Consider the following 21,365-nt stretch of genomic DNA (forward strand, 5'->3'; position numbering starts at 1 on the left):
CAGGCTGTATGAACTGCAATGGCTGTGTTTATAGCTTCAGTAGACAAGATCACTCTTTGAAAAAAATCACACTGTTGGTGGTTTAGAGCAGTAAGATATTTTTATATTGAATCTTATGAAATAAGAATCATGTTTTGCAAATTAGGATTATATGGCTAATAGGGACATTGGAACAAAATCAGGCAAATGGTCAAGTGGACCATAAGATGCCTAACTAAATACATCTTTAAATAGACCCACTTGAACGTTCTTGCCTCAGTTTACAAACACGTAATAGTGCTCATCTCCCAAATCAAGCAGGGTCATACATGATAACCCTGGTGTAAGTTTAAGTATACCCATCCAGTCATCAAGACTAGCCTTAATGGTAGCCAAATTAGTACTTTGTTTGATCTGCAGTGCTAACTTTTTTTCCGTAAGCTGAGAATACATTCAGTAAGGAACCTATTGCTGCAGTAAGTCTTGTTTGTTGGTGTAGATTTAGGTTCCTATGGTAGGTGTTTGTAGATCCACTTGGTATGTGAAGAAAATAAGAGGATAAGCAAGACTGGGTCTTTCATAGCTCAAAATGTAAGACATAGGTCACCTTGGAGCAGCCAGCAGGCTGCTAAGTATAAAGAGAGTTGTGGTAATCATTCAGTATAATTTAAGAACTTAGCACCTTTAATTTCCCCCTGCTGTCATCAAAAGCCAGCTCAAATAAGTATACCTTCAAAGATTTGCAGAAGTAACTCACAATAGAACCCTCCTTCACCCATCATTAAATAGATTGCACAGGTACAGGACATAATATTCATAAGAGTGGTACACAGAAATTTCAAACCACACCTGAAGAATGACCAACAGCTCATGGGAGGCAGAACACAAAGCCCACAGAAGGCAATATGGCACACTCCATCAGGTAAGTGGGACCAAGTAACAGGTAGATAGGTTTGTGAAGAAAATGCAAAAATTGACTAGAAGCCAGAAAAACTACATAAAACAGGTGCAATTGATGACAATGCAGTGTACCAGTAAACTGATTGGTAGCAGGGTTTTGTAAGTATTGGAAGTCAAAAGGAAAGTACATTACAGCAGTCAAGGTGGGACAAGACCATTGCAAGAATAATTACTGAGAAGGTATCTTGAGATATAAGGTGCTTAATCTAACCTAGATCTAAGGTGCTCCATAGATAGAAATACATTGACATCATGATAACTGACACCTGGTCCATGAATATCAGCCATTTATCAATGACCACACCTAAGTCACACAGCTTATTAGCAAATTCAAACTTATTGCCAATGTAAAGATACCTGATGGAAGTGGAAGAGGTTGTCAAAGCGCCATGAGCTGCTATGGCCTCAGATTTGGACACGTTTAGCTTCAAATGATTAAGAATTTGCTATTGAAGAATGTCCTCTAAATCATCAGCGAGTGAGTACACATTCATCATAATGTCCTGAAGGAAGATAAGGTAAAGGTGATGCTATCAACATAACATTAGTATGCTACACCTGTCCTTCTAATCTGAAACCCTAGTGGAAGCATAATCACCGTAGAATATAAAGGACCTAAGACTTGAGCCCTGTAGTATTCCATAACTCAGGAGAACTGGGACAGAGTATTTACGCCCAAAGATACCTTCAAGGTACAGCCAGAAATGTAAGATTTGGGCCACTTCAGAACTGTAAAAGAGACACCACAGTAATACTGTAACCCAGCTATCAGTAATGTCAAATACTGCATAGAAATACAGCAGGACCAAAAAGAATAAAAAGGCTGGTTTACAAAAATGGTGTTTTGTCATAAGAAAATAGTTTTATACTCAGATTAGATCAGTCTCAGTACTATGGCAAAAAGAGAAACCTGGAATGATGAGGATCTTTGAACCCACTAACTGTCAAACAGAATTCAAGTTGTGCACATATATGATTTTCTCAATAACTTTGCCTAGATAAGTATGGCTAGAAAGTGAGCAGAACTTGATGAACACATTACAATACATACTTTTTCCACTTGCAAAGATAATGGAAAAATGTATACATAAACAATTCATGCATCATCTAATCCAAAATCACCTTATGGCTGATAATCAACATGGCTTCTGACTTCACCACAGTACAACCTCAGCCCTACTGGCCTTCACCAATACCATAAATAATAACCAGAACAATAATTACATATCCTCAACTCTCTTCTTGGATCTATCCAAGGCATTCAACATGGTCGATCACCAACTTTTGATTGACACCCTGCAAACTTTCGGCCTAGACTATAAGGCCCTTCAGTGGTTTTCATCCTACCTCAGTGGGAGGCAGCAAGCTGTTCTCTGGTAGAACAAGCTCTCCAACCTGTTACCAAATACCCTCAGAGTACCACAAGGCTCCATACTAGGGCCCCTACTGTTTTCCATCTTTATTAATGACCTACATACTGTCATCCCTAATATCACCTGCATTCAATACACTGATGACTCCACCCTGGTTTGCTCAGCTACATCTCCCTCAGACTTGAGGTCTGCTACCCAGTCCACATTCAGTACTGTGGAAAACTGGCTCTCCAATCGGAGACTGTTATCAAACCCCAAAAAAACGAAAATGTTACTATTCTCCCCAACACATAGGGCTACTGCTTTTAACTTCACTATAAATGCAAAAGATGGCACAATAATCTCCCCTGACCCCTCTACAAAACTACTAGGTGTCATCATTGACAACAACCTAAAATTTGACCTACAAGTAACTCAAACTATCAAGACCATCAATAAAAAACATATAGAATAAAAGCCTTCCTAACCTCTCCAGCCAAGATTGCTATAGCTCGCTCTCATCTACTTGCTACCCTGCTATATGCTTCCCCCCTTCTCTCCAGTCTAAACAACACTGTACTCAACAGACTGTCAACCTGTTATAATCACATTGCCAGATTTGCCACTGGCCTGCCTTTTAGGACACACCACTGTATCGACCTCAAGCAGCTTGGATGGCTTGAACTACCCAATCTAATCCAATACAACCTTCTGATTATGGCCAATAAACTTCTCTATAACCCAAATCATACACTAGCTCTTAGGAACATAATCACCCCCTATAACAATCCAAGATTGCTTCAATCCTCAAATAAACTATTAATTCAAACCATCAAAACTAACAATGCAGCTGGTGATGCCCTATTCGCAAACTCTACAAGTAGAGTCTGGAACCTACTTCCAGCTGACATCACAATGCTCTCCTCCACAGACCAGTTTAAAACCAAACTTAAACAACACCTGGCACTAAACTGGCTATGCCACTGTAATAAGCCTGGCTAGCACTAATTAAGAAATGTTGAATAAACTAGTAACCTATTTGTTCCCCATGTTGTAAACAGGGGTAACCTTTAACCTGTAAACTTGTCTATTCGTGATTGTCTATGTATACTTTGTATATATCTCTATATTGTTTCTACACTATTCTATTTACCTGGAGACTTTATTTTGTAATGAATTTGTAATGTTTTTTACTGTATCTGTTTATGCTGGAGCTTTTCTCCCCGGGCCTCCACTGAAAATGGACATGTATCCAGTCGGACTATCCCGGTCAACAAATTTAAAATAAAATAAAATAAAATTAGGGTTTAAGGAAAGTTTCCTAAGGAGTGGGGTAACAAAAATATACTTTAAAGTATTTGAACAGACCATAGTCCTCAGTGAGGATACTAATATCTTTGGTTTATAAGTACTAGGCTAGCTGCTCTTTTAGGCTATTTTAAGCCTAGCCACTTTCCACAAAGTGAGAATCAAACCCTGTGCCCTGTGACTGTCAGATAAACACCTTAACCATTATGCCAACTCCCAACCCCTAAATTAGTTCACAGTAACTACTAGGCTAGCTGCCCTTGTAGGCCATTTTAAGCCTAGCCAATGTCCATCAAAGGTGACAATTAAACCCTGTAGCTTATGTCTTTGAGGTAAACACCTTAACTGTTAGGCCAACACCTAATCATTCTGATGGATGATTTGGCCCAGCACATCCAGGCAGGCCTGCAACTGCCCGCAGGAGTATCACTCATCATGAAGTGCCAACCTGTGAACATAATTAAGAACTCATCATAACCAGAAACAGCAAATTCTGTCCAAGAGGAAAAACAGACTCTGTCAGTGACTGAAGTAATGTGCTTGAGGTCTAGAAGAAGAAAGGCAGATGTGAAAGCAGCAACATTCTTTTAAATAAAAAAAATGAGAGGCCCTACAACTGCAGTGATATGGAGGGATAAAGCCACAGTTAAAACTCAGGTGATTCGGGTTCAGTTAATAAGTCAAGCACCTGTTTGAGCCATCAGGAAGAGAATGGGTGTGCCTATTCTTGGGCTGGAATTTGGTGACCAAGTTGCCTATGTGGTAGCCTTTATCGTGAGTGTGTGGGGGCATGGTCTCACATACAGAAACACAAAGTGGCTCCTTAATGATTCAGGGCATATGTCTCTAACTTTAGGGAGTAGTTAGGGTTTATAATATACACTTGGTTGTTGGGATATCAGTGAGGGTACAAACCACCTCCAAGGCTGATTGGATAATGGTTGGTCTGGCCAACACTTGTCCCCATGTTGGTGACACCCAATACAGAAGTACAAATAAGCTTAAGCCTGATTAGGGAGGCTTTCTGGTAAGCAAGCATGAGGCAAAATGAATACAGAAATACATGAACACCAAATTCACATGGATAAGATTATATGGCTCAGTGAGTAGTAAAGCAGGTTAGGCTGTGTGTCCTGTCTACAACCCAAAACATCATAGCCAGTCAATTAACCACTGTGGAGATTTCTCTGGACAGATGAGCTTTCTTCTTATGACAGATCTCAGTCTGGTACAATTATTGTTCGCAACTCATCCAGCTCAAGATGGTGCTGGTTCTCTTAATATGACCAATATATACCAAAGACCAGCTAATTTCCCATGATGCTTCAGCCTCTATCATTCTGGTCTCCATGAGTAGTGCTGTAGGTGAAACCAAGGCTCCTATTCTTCTAGTAGGATACAGCACACATGATCCAAGACTATCTCAGTGAGAGACAAAGATAAGGACTTGTTATAGTCTCCTACCAGTGCATTAAACATATCAACACCATTCTCAGGAAGGAAATGAAGAAGTGTGGATGAAAAGTGGTCAGGAGTAATGTGATTAGTAACAAAACATTCCCCTCAGTGTAAAATTGGGGGACTATAATGCTATGTCTGTAGGCTAAAGCAGTCAAGGAAGTGATCAGATTATGAGATCACATCCATTAGGAAAATCAAGATGACATTATGACCATATCTGTGCATTTCAGAGGTAATAACCTGACTGGTACCATCTTTATTGATCTTACAAAAGCCTTCAGTCGTGGTTACCTCAGTATCCTCCCCATCACTTACTACAAATAAGCATAAGTCCCAGTTATCTAATGTGGTTTCAAAATGATCTCACAAGTCACCATTTCTCTGTCAATATTTATACCTTGATTTCCCAATCAGTCTTCAAAAAAGGAGCACCACAAGATTCTGTCCTTGCTACTCTACTATTTTTCATCTTTGCAAATAAACTTTCCCTTGAATTACCTCATCTCGCCTCCTTTTCTGTCTAGATGATATGGTACTATTTTGCACAAACAACTCAATACCCAGCCTCCAGACACAACTGCAAGCAGATTTTCTTCCTAATAATCCACTGGATCTCCAATAAAAAATAAAACTATGATTGTTGGTATCAAACACAAACTTAAAAAAAAACACAAAACTCTATATATCTATGACCACAATAACACATCCATAGAAACATTATCTCTTTTAAATACCTTTGCATTTGACTTGACCCTTCCCTTAACTTTCCCTCCATCTTGATTACAAAAGGAAAAAGTAATATTTTATGCTAATACGATCTCCCTTTCTTAGGAAACCTCCAAAACAGTCCTAGCCAAAGGCATTCTCTAAAAAAAAAAAAAAAACTACACATGCATTCAAACAATAACCAATAAAATGTGTAAATTAAACAACCAGTCCAGCTGAAATGAACACCATTGTAAAGCATTTTAAAAGCAAAATGGCTACCCGTTCAGAAAAGTTTGAATGTCTCCTAAGATTCCAATTATTCAAACTCCTTAGTCAACCAGACCTCTTCTCCCCTAGCAGCTAAACTAACTAAACCCTTCCTCTTACAGTCTCATGAACCACAACCACTCTGCTCCTGTACTGTAGCACACCCACCCCTACCAACTGAAATCCACTGTAGAAATCAAAGATTCTCTATACTAGGTCCAAAACTCTAGGACAGTACTCCCCCACAAATTAAAGATACCTCATATTATTCCAAATTGAGGGTTCAATTAAAGGCTCACCACCTTTCATCAGTCAAATATCATTGCCTCTCATCCAGCCGTACGTATCTCCTAACCTGAGCAACATCACTCTCTCTCTCTTACTAGTAACACTCTTACTGTCCTTCATATGGCAGGTTTTCTTGCACCAATCTTGACTTATCACTCGCATAATCTTTTGTTTAATATAACTGCTCCTTCCAGCTGCTTGTAACCTCTGTCTAACATCCTTCACTCCACTCAGCTATCCTATCATTCCCACTTAGACAGCACACAGTTATAATTATCACACATATATCTCATTTTCTACATAAAATTTGTCTTAGTTTCTGAAAATAATGTATATTATTAGTGTAGATATTCTTTACACTTTTATTAGATGATAATGGTACTTTGCCTGTGTGTAATTTCATCATATTCTTGCTGCCTTTCAATAAATGTAATTCTGACTTTCTTTGCATTTATGGGCTGAGACTGAAATTGCTCCACCGTGGTAAACAAATGTAGAAAAACAATAATAAAATAAAAGTTAAATCATTGCATGACAGAGACTCAGGTCCTTAATTTGATTTAGAATTTGTTTACATGGGTACAGTACTATTCAATTCTAATCAATATCAGTCTCATCCCAGAATCAATGTACAATAACAGTGACAATGATTACAAACAAAAAGTTTGGTCACAATAGAAGTGAAGTAGAACAACCATAATAGCAGCGACAACAATTAAAAAGTACAAATACAATAAAAGTGAAGTGGAAGCAACCCACCACAATCATATTATATTATATACAAAGATTCATAATCCTACAAGGTTATAGTAAAATTCAGTGTATGGCAGGTTTATATAAGGATAGCCAGTAAAGGGTTATTACAAACTGAGAGGTTAGATTAGAGTCTAATAAATGGAATGTCAGGAGAGTAGAGGACTGAATTAAGTTATATGGCCTGGCAGGTTACAAGTATATTTTACTTGTTTTTTTTTATCTGAAATTTTAGCAATGCACAGAATTTGGGAGAAAATTACATGTTTTTAATTTCTGGAGGGATGGGTTAACACAGATTGGGGCCAAGTATAGAGAATGCATGGCCAGAAGTATGCAGTTTAGTTTGAGTGATTTGTAGAAGAAGACCTGAATTATTAAGGCTTTGGAGGATATATGTGGGAAAGAGTCCTTTGTGGCAACCACTGATGCATGATCAAAACAGATATTAAAGTCACTGAGAATTACAGAATTTCAGTTGTAAAGCGCACTGTAAGTCTGAAAGTCCAGGACCTCTAGTAGGAACATCTTTAGACAACTAGCTCATAGGTAGATGAGGAGATGGGAAATATACAGTTTGCTGTGGTAACAAAGTACATGTTTGAAGGATTTGGTCATCCTAGCGATAAACCTGAATTCAATGATGTATAACGCTGTAGCAGATTGCAACCCCACCTTCATTCCTATCCCATTAAGAGCAGTGGATAATGGAGACCCCAGGTAAAAAGACAGTAATCAGATGTGGGTTGTGGGTTAAAAGGATAGACTTCAATCACCTCTCACACTTGGAGAGGTGAGTCTCTGGGCACTACCTGAAAGGGGAAAGGGACAAAATTCATTGAAGTATTCATCTCTGGGATAGAAGCTAAATGAATGAAAACCCACCCCAGATGTGGAAAGAGCATCATTCATAGAGGCTTACCTCCAAGTCCATAAAACATATACAGACATTAATGGTTAACTCTCACAACTTCTTCAATAGTCCTTCAAGGACAACGAGTTAATCCATTAGTGAAAACAGAATTCACACTACTTTCCCTAAATTGAGTTTTACATGAAGTCTGCTTTTCAGAACCCTGGTATAGACATTCTCAGGAAAGATAAGAAACATGATAACTCTATAAATGAAGCATAGTTTCCTGACCTCTTTTTTGAGTATTGATGCCGGCACCCCAGTTTTTCAACTCACGGTAATGTTCCCGCTTTCTACAAAGCACTGAAAACGAATGCTGTTCATGAAACCACAACAAAGTTCATTACCTTAATGGACCATTTCCAGTTGGATGTCATCCATTCCTGCACCCTTACCCTTATTTAATCATTTAATCTTTACTTGACCTCATCTGAAGAAATGGACCAAATCCCATCTGCTCCTTTTGACACTACCTCCTCAGAGGTGTACACATTCACCAGAATCAATAATTCCCAGTGTATTCATTCAGCCATCCAAGAATGACTGCATTTGATATCTGCACTTCTCCAGCTTTGCTGAAAACAGCATGGGCATCACCATCTCCTCAAGTTATTTGATGGTTTTCCAGTACTTGTCTGATGCTGTCATCCAAAAGTAAAATAAATAAATAAATAAATATTGAAAGCTAAATAATGAATGGTTACTCATGTACAAACCTGAATGCTCTTATTTCATAAAATATATATTTGTTTTTAAATAGCTTACTTTACCAAACATTTAACTGGTTGTCTCTTGTAAATAATTATATTATAACTTGAGTGCATTACTGTTTTAGATTTCACCTTATTGAAATGTATTATACATTCCAATATTACATTTATATTGTATTTCAGTGTAAGTAATTCATATAAACTTTTATTTCTTTGTTTATCATATTTTGTGCCTCATAGCCTGGGTCATGCCTGAATAGGGAAAAGGGTCCTTGAACAAGCCAGTTAACAAATGGTGAACAAATAAATAAATAAAAAAAATGAAAGTCATTCTTCACATCTTCACCAAAGTTGTCCCCAACTCACAAACACACACACACACACACACACACACACACACACACACACACACACACACACACACACACACACATACATAAATATATATACAGCCTCTGTTTTGTGACTGCTGTAGCTGCTGCTTTCCTGAACTGTTAATATCTATTACCAAATATGGAAACGTTCTACTAACACTCACATAAGACCTCCTTCTTTAACTAGCTTCACTCACAACCTGTGTCCACCAGTGGGTCATAGGATTAACCTTATGGTTGCCACCTGGGACACTCACGGGTTGAGCTTTCTCATCCCGCTTCCCGCATTCACCAACAGTGGGACTTTAAAAGTCCCGTTTTCCCCTTTTCGTGCTCGCAAATTGCCGTTGCCATGGAAAAGCTGAAAATACTTCAGTTTTTTCCACGGCAATGCGGCTACGTCACCAACCTGGACCTGCAGTTAGAGGGATTCCCTGCTAGGTTCGGGTGGTGTAATTTAAACAGTAATTGGCTGCAGGGATTTGAGGGTGCGGGGATTTTCTTAGAAGAGCTCAATAAAGGTTGCAGCTGTAGAACAGTTTGTTTTCGTGCTCTACAGCTACGAAGGGAAAAAGATCTGAAAATTCAGCCAGCAAAGAAGCCAGCCAGCCAGCCAGCCAGCAAAAGAAGCCAGCCAGCCAGCAAAGAAGCCAGCCAGCCAACCAGCACAGAAGCCAGCCAGCCAGCAAAATAAGCCAGCCAGCCAGCCAGCAAAGAAGCCAGCCAGCAAAGAAGCCAGCCAGCCCACCAGCAAAGAAGCCAGCCAGCCCACCAGCAAAGAAGCCAGCCAGCCCACCAGCAATGAAGCCAGCCAGCCAGCAAAGAAGCCAGCCTGCAAGGGAGCCTGCCAGCCTGCCCAGCCACTTGAGCAGACAGAGCCAATCATCCAACTAGCCATTCCAGCAGGAAGGAAGCAATCTAGCCCAGCAAAAACTGTGATAGTGGTAAGTACATAACATAGTATTTTGTGGCTTTAGTTATTTAAAATGGGAATATTGTGCTTTAAGTTTTTAATGTTTAGTGGTAGATGGGGGTGTAGTATGCAGTATTTAAATCTATGCAGTGGTTATTCTGAGATTTTTGAGTAGTAGTTTAAAATGGGAATATATTGTGGTTTCATTTTTTAATGTTTAGAGGTAGATGGGGGTGCAGTACGCATTATTTAAATCTGTGCAGTGGTTATTTTGAGATTTTGAGTAGTAGTTTTTAAAGGTATAAAACCTGTATGTATATGTAAGTGCTATTGTTCTTGGGGGTATGATTTGGAAGCATTACTTTTAAAAGGCTGAACTGTGTGTACAGAAGTTGTTTATTTCTGGTGGGGAGGCAGTGAAATATAAATTTAGTGTGATGTATTTCTATTGTCGTAGCTTTTTCTGGGTATTTTCTGTTTGCAGATAGAAAATGTTCGAGCATAGTTTGCACTTTGTTGTGTGGAAATGTGTGCAATTTAATGCTGTTTTTCAGGAAGTTAGGATATACTGTTTGGGTAATTTTTCCTGTTAGTTCTTACAAGTCAATGTGTATGTGGTACAAGTCCACCTTTTGAGGGGGAATGTTAACAGTTAATGTAGTGTATTTATTATTCTACAGGGGCGGCCCGTGCTATCGGACTGCCGGACTGCAGCCCCCTCAAACCAAAAAGAACTCAAAAAAATAAAAAAATAAAAAAGTTTTAAATTTCTGACTACGCCGATAGCGCATTAGACCAGAATACTGGTCTACTGTATGCGATGCTCACGCAGTCCGCAGGACTGATAGGGAAAGGCGTGTGCACTTTAAAGTGCACAGACACGCTGGGATTATAGAGCGTCGACTGCAACACGAGCAGCAGGAATGGGAGCTGCAGTCGAAAGGGTTTTGGATGCGATCTACTCTCGCGAGTCGTTGGAGTATTGCGCGGGAAGAGGTTTGGATCTAACGGTGGAGGACAGGTAAGTGTTGAATATATGGTGCTTGTGAAACTGGTTAGTATGAAAAACAGGTGTGTGTGTGTGTGTGTGTGTGTGTGTGTGTGTGTGTGTGTGTGTGTGTGTGTGTGTGTGTGTGTGTGTGTGTTACTTTCCATAATTTAGTCGCTGCCACTGAGTATTGAGAGTAACCAAAGTAATTATTTGCATTAGTGGAAGTCACTAAATTTTTACTGAGCGATCATAAAGGCCTAAATGGATTATATTTTTCTATCAGGCAAGCTGCTGAATGCAAAACATTTTTTAAGTTTATGTAAACTATTACGCACTATTTGACTGCAGATTTGTTCATGTTTATGGAATTATTTTTGGATGCTTGTTGGTGTAACAGAGTTATGTGTGAAGTAAGAGTGTTTTACTTGTCATTAGTATAAACTCTTCAGTTAAAATGGTTTGGATTTGTAAAGCAAACAGATTTTCTTAATTTAATTTTGGGCATGATTTAATTGATATGGTGGTCAAATTCTATTTGGTGATCAATAATTATGCATAACTGTTTAGCATGAGTGATTTGTCTGTTTTTATATTGAATACAGATTTGATGTGAAATTGAGTAATATTTTTAGCTTGTGGCTTCATTTAGTTTTATAGTTTTGAGTGAGCATTCTATTTTCAATATTATGAAGGTACCGTTGAGTGACTGGATCTGGATTAGATTTTTGGCTGATCATACTGGTACTGAGACATCTGCATAATGCACTATTGATGCTTCTGACTACTACTTTGTGAATTTTGTTAATGAATATGTGGAACAGTAGAGGACCAAGAATAGACCTTTGTAAGATGTCAGTAGAAATACGTTAGTAATAAGTGACCTGCTATTAGACATAGTGAGATCTATTATGACGATAACTGGAGAATTTAAACTTAGATCAAGGTTGGATTTTCCTGTGAGAAATAGGTGATGGGGAAATTATGTCAAAGTCTTTAGAAATGTATTTAGACTAGTCTAAGACATGGAACAATTTAAAGAATCAGCCATTTATCTTTTAAAAATTCTGTCATGTTAATTTCTTCTCCAACTTCAGAATTCGCAGCTCTCCAGATTATTTTCTCCACCACTGCACCTCTCTTTTTTTGCCATCTTCATCACACACACACACACACACACACTCACCATGCAAACTCCTTTCTTGAGGATACTTGTTTCTGTTTTAAAAATAAGGTTATGCTCCTTTTATAAACCTATCTGTTGCAGTTGTTGAACTGATTTAAGTTATTTTCATGTTCATTTATTTTCAGGTAACATTACAGTTGTATTTCTGATGCTTGCTCACTGTACCAAGATATTTCAAAGATATCCCATTCCGTTGATAAAATACTTCAGGCACAAGCTATGACAGATATTTTAGACTAAGTCTGCTGAAGATATTTGCTGATAGATACGAAGTATTTGACGAGGAGTAGGGGGTAGACAGACAGTAATCGTCTTTGAACCCTTAAAGCTCAGAAGAATGCCCTTAAAAGGAAGGGAGCTAGGTCATAGACATTGATAATGCAAGACATACAGCTAAAGAAATTCAGCAAAGGTGAAAGCGAAAACAGCTGCAGTGTTAAATGATGTAAATTTACTCTCTAAAGACATCCAATTGTCCAGCACTTTATCAGACTATAAGACCGAATGAATAAATAAATAAATTAACTAAATAAGAAGTTAATGTAGCATGAAGAATTTTCTGTCCATACGAATAAATATGTGAAAGGTAACATAAAAATTTTAAAATGTCCACATAAAACATATGCATTATAACATGGAGAAAGATGACATCATAACATTTGTAATAAATGTTAATGTTCTAATAGAAAATTATTTCTTAGTTATTTTACTGTTATTCTGTAAAGCTGATAAGGTGGTTCTGAATCCAGTGTAGTACACAACTCAATGCTAGTGTAGCGCACAACAGAATGCTACTATATTATACAACTCCATGCTAGTGTAGTGCACAACACAATGACAGAATAGTACACAACTCAGTGTTTTAGCAACTATTGTGCAGTAGGTTTAAAAAGCTACAGGATCTCAAGAAATTCAGTATCTGCTTTTTTAATGTTTTGTTTTACATTGAAGCAGCTTCAGGTACAAAGCTTGTAGTGCATAGTCAAGCTGTTAATCAGATGCACGGGTAGCAAAGAGAAACTTCCTAGAATGTGTAGAATGGACAGTTTAAAAAAGATCTAAATGTTTCTCCTTGTATTCAGTTTATAAATCAAGGCAGCATTATTTTGCCCATCTACTGTATATACAGGAGTTCAAATTAACGATACTGATCTATGCTAGAGGAATTATTTCAAGATGAAAATGAAATGCCTGACTCAACAAATCTCTGACAAAAATACAAATATTTTATTAAAATCTGGTTGTAGGAACAGACTGCAGACCACTGTTTTTAGTGACAGACTTCTGAGATTACTTGACACAACTGTGATAGCACATCTGTCTGTCATTCTTTTAGAATAGATTGCCCTAGACAGTCAAATTAATCTGTGCAAACTGGTGGTTTAAACAGCAATAAGAATGTGCTTAGAAAATGTAATGATATGTGTCATGTGCCACTGCACCCCAAACACATGTGCTTGAACAAGTAATGTTGTGTGTACTCAAAACTGGATGGAAAAGTATTGAAGTCTTATTGAACCATGTGCATGTGAGCAGAGGCGATCTTGAAAAAGGAAGGCTTCCTTCCTTCTACTGTCCTGGTTGTGTCTGTCTGTCTGCCTGCCCGTATCTCTCTCTCCCTCTCACTGGACTAAATGTCATGTTAATTGGCTATGCTATGACTGCATGTATACACATTTCTAAACTGTTTGCTAAGCACTTTTTTGTGCTGCTTCTTAGTTTCTTATACGTAGTTAATTGTACACTTAAGTTTCTGGTAAAGTAAGGAAAGTACTTGCATGTGACACAGTCTTGTTATGTAAAGCCATTTGTTGACGTGTTGTAGGTTCATATTCATATGTAACTTGAGCTCATAGTGTTATTGGTTACTGAAGGTTTGCACTCTTGTATATGGAGTGGTTGGCTTCTTTCTCCTTCACTTGGACTGATTATTTTAACCTCGCCTTTCTATTCCTTTACCTTTTGATTTATGTGTCATTTATTCTGTCATCTGTTCATTGCCCACTTACCTTCCTTATCCAGATCAGGGTCACACTGGAGCCATACAGTCTATCCTGGTACTATATGGGTACAAAGTGAAGTAATCCTGAAAATTGAAACAAATCATCAGCCTATTCTGTACTCTTCTTTTAACTTGTTTCTCTTTTTTTTTCTTTTTTTTTCTACACAAAAATTGGGCCTATTGTTAACAAATAGTGCACATACTAATGACTAGGGTTGCCACCTTTTCAAATGCCCAAAGTGGGACACTTTTTGTAGAATTGTCAGATTTTTCAGGACAAAACAAACCCCTGACCAGTACAAATGATAGAACTTCACTTTTTTTGCCAAAAACAAATGCTTTTTCTTGTAGCATTTGAGTTGCTTATGCTATTTCATATAACATTTGGGTGTTTCAGATAAAAAATAACTGTTTTATACAACTAGTAAAGAAAACTTAGGAAATATTTTCTCCTAAAATCTCAGGACATTTGCCATTTTTTAATTTTTTTTGCAGGACACAACTGCTGAAAGAGGAACTGTCCAAAGTGGGACAGGTGGTAACCCTACTAATGACTGATTGTTCTTCCTTTTGGATACTTCTTGTTTCAAGCTTGTGAGAAAGCTGCCTATTTCTTCCTCTGTCACATTTTGAGTGGGTTGATGTGAGTTACTCGGCAAACTTCCATTTTCCTGAGCTTTTGAGCTGAATGTAATTGTCATATTATGGCATCCAGACCTTCTTACCTATGCAACACCTGTATTTTTTTGCCTGCCTCTTTATGTTGCAGGTATAGTCTTCAAACAGAAGCCATGGGTTGTTTCTCTGCATCTTGTTGGTGCTGTGTGTACTGTCTATAATATGGGGTGCTTGGCCCTCTGGCATCTCTTTCAGGTTGTATTTTTTAGGTCTTGTTTTCGCTTTCACCTTTGCTGAATTTCTTTAGCTGTATGTCTTGCAGCATTGCTGGTTTGGAATTTATAACCCTGCAACAGAGCACTGATCACTGAGGGGATACATTACATTATCATAGAATATGCTGTCTTAGCTGTGTACAGAAAGTGTTTCTTCACTGTAGTGCATATTGACTGGTATGTGTATGGGCTGTATGTATTTCTGTTTAAAGGATCTAAGCAATTGTGCTTCATTCTGACAGCCTCAGTAAGATTCTTTTTAATGTGTATTTGTATTCCTCTACCATCATAAACCAAATCCTCTGTGCTGACTGTTTTACAATTATGTGGTTGAGGATGGGAAGCTTGACCTGAAAATGTCGGAACTGTGAACATCAAAGATCAGACTTCCAAACACCAGCAATATGAAAGCCCAGCTTTGACCCCCCTTCCAGACTAATGTTAGCACTTGTTTCCGGGTCTGGAGTGGTAAGGTATTTTTGGGATTCGAGGCTGCGTTCAACATGGTGTATAATCGGTATTTGGCATTTTGGCAGTACATTTTGGTGTTTCTGGTGGACAAGCTTCCATATAATTAGAACTGCAGTGCAAGGAGAAGTGGTTTAAGTTGAGTGCTTCTGGTTTTTCTTATACTTGATTTTGACTGGCATTCCAGTAATGTATTTAAAAAGTAATTTATTTTTTCATGCCTCACAACCTTTTGTTTCCATCTAGATATTAAGTAAACTGTCATGCAGCCAATGCATTGAAATATTTGTATTCTTCTACACTTATTGTTGTCTTGATTGGACTTTCATAATGATGGTTTGCCACCCAGGGCAGTGTATTTAATTAAAGTTAGTTTTTTGTGGTTTTGTGCATAGCTCCTCCCCTTTCTGGTTGACCACACCCCTTCCCATTGACCCCACCCATTCAGCTGTCTCCTGCAGCCCCCCTGTGATTTGAAGTCACCAGCCGCCACTGTTATTCTAGTAGGTACATGTTGCCAACTAGCTGAAGCTGTTTCAAGATTGTTTTCTTTTACACTTGTAAATGTGTGCATTTAATTTTTTATGCATTTTTGCTAAGGTTAAAATGTCCTGCTTTGCTTGTAATGTGAATATGAGTGTGCTGCTTTAATTTGGGCCTGTTTATTGCATTGCTGTGCTGGGTAAATTACTCTTAATTGCTATGTTTTGAGGTAAAAGGAGCCCATGGAGTCTGCTGTACATTGTAGTTTATTTTACTTCTCTTGCAAAAAGTATTTTTAAAAGTTAAAATGTTTACGGACTTTTTTCTTGTTTATTTTTGTTTGCGGATGCATGCTCAGAAGTTAATGCAGTGTATTTGAGATTGTGCTAAAATGTGTCGTCGTTATAGGGTAGTTTGCTTTTATAAGTAGCAAAGTTTGTATTTTGTGTTTTAGTGATCTCTTCAACAAACTTACAATGTACTGTTTTCATTATAATCTGATTACGACCATTGCTGCTGTTGGGCATGTTCATTAATAGATCATTACGCTGTGTAAATTAGTGCCATACATTTCTTTTAACTGCTGTTGTCAAAGGCTAAATCAGGTCTATGGTATCCACTGTGCATTCTCATTCATTTTAGTGTTTTTTTGGTTCAGTGAATGTGGTTAACTTTTTTTTCTGGAGGGGTGGGGTGAGGTAGGCATGTTCGGTGGTAAAAATAATGCATTTCATTTTCTACAAGCTGTATTAATGTTAGTTTTCAATGGCCAAAATGCCCCTACATTACCTCATTTACTATTTGACCTTTTTTAAACTGTTTGTAATAACTCTTTTCTGCTCCATTCTTCGGTTCTTTCGCATGCCAATGTTTTTCGAGCCAGTTCTTTTGAGTGCCAATGTTTTTCAAGCCAGTTTTTTCAAGGGCCACTGTTATTCAAGCCATTTTGAGTGCCACTGTTAAGCCATTTTTTTCGCATGCCAATGTTTTTCAAGTCAGTTCTTTCAAGTGCCAATGTTTTTCAAGCCAGTTCTTTCGCATGCCAATGTTTTTCGAGCCAGTTCTTTTGCATGCCAATGTTTTTCAAGCCAGTTCTTTTGCGTGCCAATGCTGTTTTTCGAGCCAGTTCATTTGTGCTGTGCAGCAGTATGTTCCTGCACCCTACTAACACAGTTTTGGTAAATATGTTGCATATCAGACAGCAGTATGTTACTGCACCCACTAACACTTTTGGTAAATATGTTGCATATCAGGCAGCAGTATGTTACTGCACCCACTAACGCAGTTTTGGTAAATATGTTGCATATCAGGCAGCAGTATGTTACTGCACCCACTAACACAGTTTTGGTAACTATGTTGCATATCAGGGAGCAGTATGTTTCTGCATCCACTAACACAGCTTTGGTAAATATGTTGCATATCATTGGAATGCCTCCTGCATGACCTTCAAAAACCAGGAACTTCATTTGCAATTTCATCAGATGCTTCCAACAAGGGGAACATAAAATGATTTCCACTTGTTGTGAGGTATTTTTCTAAAGAAGAAGGGGTGATGAATGGCCTTTTAGACTTCTATGAAGACCTTGATGAATCTACACAGGCTATTTCACAGCAAATTTCCAACATTATGGAAAGGCACTCCTTGCCCTGGAACAGCATTTCAGCTTATGGGGCTGATAATGCCAGTGTGAACTATGGGAAGAAATCTGGTGTGTATACCAGATTAAAAGAAAAGTGCCCATCACTCCAGAAGGCTAACTGTGTTGCCCACATCATTCACAATGCAGCCAAAAAAGCTGCAGCACAACTACCGTACAATGTGGAAGTATTTGTAATGAAACTTTTCAGCCACTTTTCAGGTTCTGCCACAAGGACCAGAGACTTGAAAGACTTCTTTGAATTTTGTGGCATGGAATTTGACAGTCTGTTAAGACATGTGCCAATAAGGTGGCTGCCACTACTCCCAGCCATTGAAAGAGTAATGAAAAATCTCCCAGTGCTCCAGTCCTATTTCCTCCCCAGGGAGAAGAGGAGACCCCCCCGGCAGATATGGCATTACTTTTCAGCTAATGAACATGGTGAGAATGAATTGCCTACGCTGCCACAGTACTATTTGCACTTTCTCTGTGCTGTTCTTGTTTATTTTAATGAACATATAAGTACATTAGAAAAATCAGCACTTACTGCCATGGAAACTTTTTGTGTAATGGTCTCTCTGAAGCAAAAACTGCAGGCAAGAGCTGAAGGTGCTTTCTTTGGAGGGAAACTTAGGGTACTTATGAGCACATTAGATAGCACTTCTGCTAACAAACTGAAAAGAGACTTCATTGTGTTCTTGGAGACAGCAGTGAAATACCTGGAACAGTGGTTTGATTATACTGAAAGCAACTACTTGTTTACACTATCTAAATTATCTCTAAATGAGCCCTTTGCTTTCACTGACTTACTTAATGTGACCACTGCCCTGAGTCTGCAGGATGTAGATGAAGATTATCTTTTTAGGGACTACTTGGCAATTAGGCCCTTTCTGGAACAGTTATGTAACACAAGCTTGACCCCAGGAGAGAAGTGGCTGAAGCTTTTCAAAGGGCCTGAACTGACTACACTATATCCGGTAATTGCTAGGGTTTTATCTATACCGACTTCAAACACATTTGCAGAAAGAGTTTTTTCTTTGGTGAAAGGTAAATGGACAGATATGCGAAACCGATGTAGTGTGGACTTATTAAAAGCCGAACTAATGATGACTGTAAATTACCAGATGAAATGTTGTGACTTTTACTAGAATATTATTTCAAATGGGCCCTTCTTCAAGCCATAAAATCAAATTCAAAATACACTTAAAAAAAGTGATTTAGTGTACTAGTGTGCAGTATAACGTACTAGGGTGCTGTTTGTAATTTTGTGTTCTTTGTTTAGCGTTAATTTGCCAGTGTGCAGTATGTAGTACTAGGGTACAGTATGTAGTTTTGTGTTTTTTCTTTGCTTTAGCTTTAATTGATAATAAAAAGTCTTAATTTTATACTTGGCTTGTATGTGGTATGTAGATTTTTAAGTTTTCTTTCTGAATAGTCATGGTTGGTTTATGAATTTTTTTAACTTTTTAAATAAACAAGTGTCTGTTTAATGAGTAGTGTGTTTTTTATTCCTTTAAAGTTTATTTACTGTTACAACTGAGTAATGTGTGTTTTTGCAGTAATAGTTCACTTCATTTAAATGGTTTGAGTTTTCAGTATGCTGTAATGTCACAGTGTTGTATCCATAACTGTAATACTGCATCTCCTTTAACACTTCTGGTGATGTTGTGGTGGGGGTGTGGCAAGTGTCATATTGACCACACCCCCATATCCCACTTTCGTCTTGTTAAAAGGTGGCAACCCTAGTTAACCTCCTTGCCAAGTACTGACCATCTTTGGCTATGGAGTCTTTTGACAACCTCACCTAGTGGTGAATAGACAGGATTCATTGAAAAGTCAGTCCTGTCCCTGATCTCCCTGGTACATGTAAGAAATTGTAATGGGGGTGAGAGTCTTTTGACAACCTCACCTAGTGGTGAATAGACAGGATTAATTGAAAAGTCAATCCTGTCCCCGATCTCCCTGGTACATGTGAGAAATTGTAATGGGAGTGAGATTTGAACTCTTCTGCAAAGAATCATTTACAAGACATTACTAAGACAAACTCACCACACATCTAGTTTTCCGGGTTCTGTCCAGCTTCTGCCTCAACTGTCAAAAAACAAATCAATTTAAATGGGTGATCAGCTGACACCTACATTCCTCTCTTGAACTGAGTGCCTATAACATATAGCCATAGGTCTGATGATATGAATGCAAAATCAGTCATCAACCTTTGTCCCTGAATGCTCTGACATCAACTATATTTATGAGAATCCTTACGTGCAAATATGGCATTTCTTAAGACAATCACAGAAGTCCAAAAACTTTCCCATCTGTGTTCAGATCATTCCTAGTAATCATGCCACTCAGGGTCCCCATGTGAGTACTGAAGTCTCCCAACAGGACTGCAGAGTCAGTAGACAGTACCCCATCATGCATTGCACTCATGGCCTTCAAGAAAACTGAGTGTTTGAACATCTGTTAGAAGCAAATGGATCAATCAAACTGAAAGACTATTATTATTATTATTATTATTATTATTATTATTATTATTATTATTATTACTACATCTAGCAGTCACAATGAAGTAAAACTCTTCTCATACAGCACCCAGCTATAGAGATTTCTGAGTATCTGCACAGCTGCCTTGGGCTTCTCCTAGGGGCAACTCTAGAGAAGGAAAGAGATAATTCCCCTAATCAAGACAAGGTTTCAGAATAAACAATCCATGTCGAGGTAAGACCACCAACATCTAACTGGCACCTTTGTTTTTCATTCTTCTGCTCAAGCTCTGGCCCTTCCGAAACAGTCAGGTGATATTCTACATCCTAACAATTACTTTCCATTGCCAGGGTCCAATCCTTCCTAATTTGATCAGTTTCTGACCTTCACTACCTTACATTGTACCCAATTCACCCTTTGTTTTACTGGTGGTGAGTCCACACAGTAACTCCAGTTTGTATTTTGGGCTGAATCCAGTCAGGCTATGCAGGTCACCCAGCCTTTGTGCACTTACTGCTGAATACCACCCAAGACCTGACTTCAGGGCTGAGTCTTCATGCCCCTGTGCTGTGCAAGGTGCTCAGGGTCTTAAATGAACCGCCACAGACCCACATTTTGACTCACTCTTTGTCCACCCTCTCCACTTTTGCTAAGAGCAATCCTACCAGGAGCAAAGAGCTCTAGACAGCATAGCTCTAAGGAGCACAGTAGCACAAAAGCCCATTAGCCGTATAAAGATGCAGTTTCAGCACCATTACTTTCCACATTACATCATAACTCTTACACATTTTAATTACTGCATTTTCACCTTTTAGTACATATTTACATGTATGCTACAAATTGTACTGCTCATATCATATTTGTAAGGTGTATCATAAAATAAGCATCAAGGTGTTCTTTGTTCACCTCCATTCTTTTCCTCACTGATTATGCTTTATCATGCCACACAATTTTTTTAATGTAAAGGTTAGCATAATTACTTAGCTGCACATGACAAGGGCAAAGCTGGCAGTGTGCTTTGTGTCACTCCCAGTAAGGGTGTTAAAGGTACAGACAGTTCAGACCTCCCTACATGCACTCTCTGGTGTGGGCACTTTACAGTGAAGACAGCTACCATCCTGGTATAAAGGTACAAGGCCATTTGCCTCCCTTCCCGGGGGGGGGGGGGGGGGCTATGTGATGGGTTGGAATAACATTTTTGTTTCTAGCTACAGTTAAGGGTTTACGACAGTGGTCTC

This window comes from Protopterus annectens, chromosome 17.part0 (genome assembly GCF_019279795.1).
Source record: "Protopterus annectens isolate FY-2018-M chromosome 17.part0, PAN1.0, whole genome shotgun sequence".
NCBI classification, from domain to species: domain Eukaryota; kingdom Metazoa; phylum Chordata; order Ceratodontiformes; family Protopteridae; genus Protopterus; species Protopterus annectens.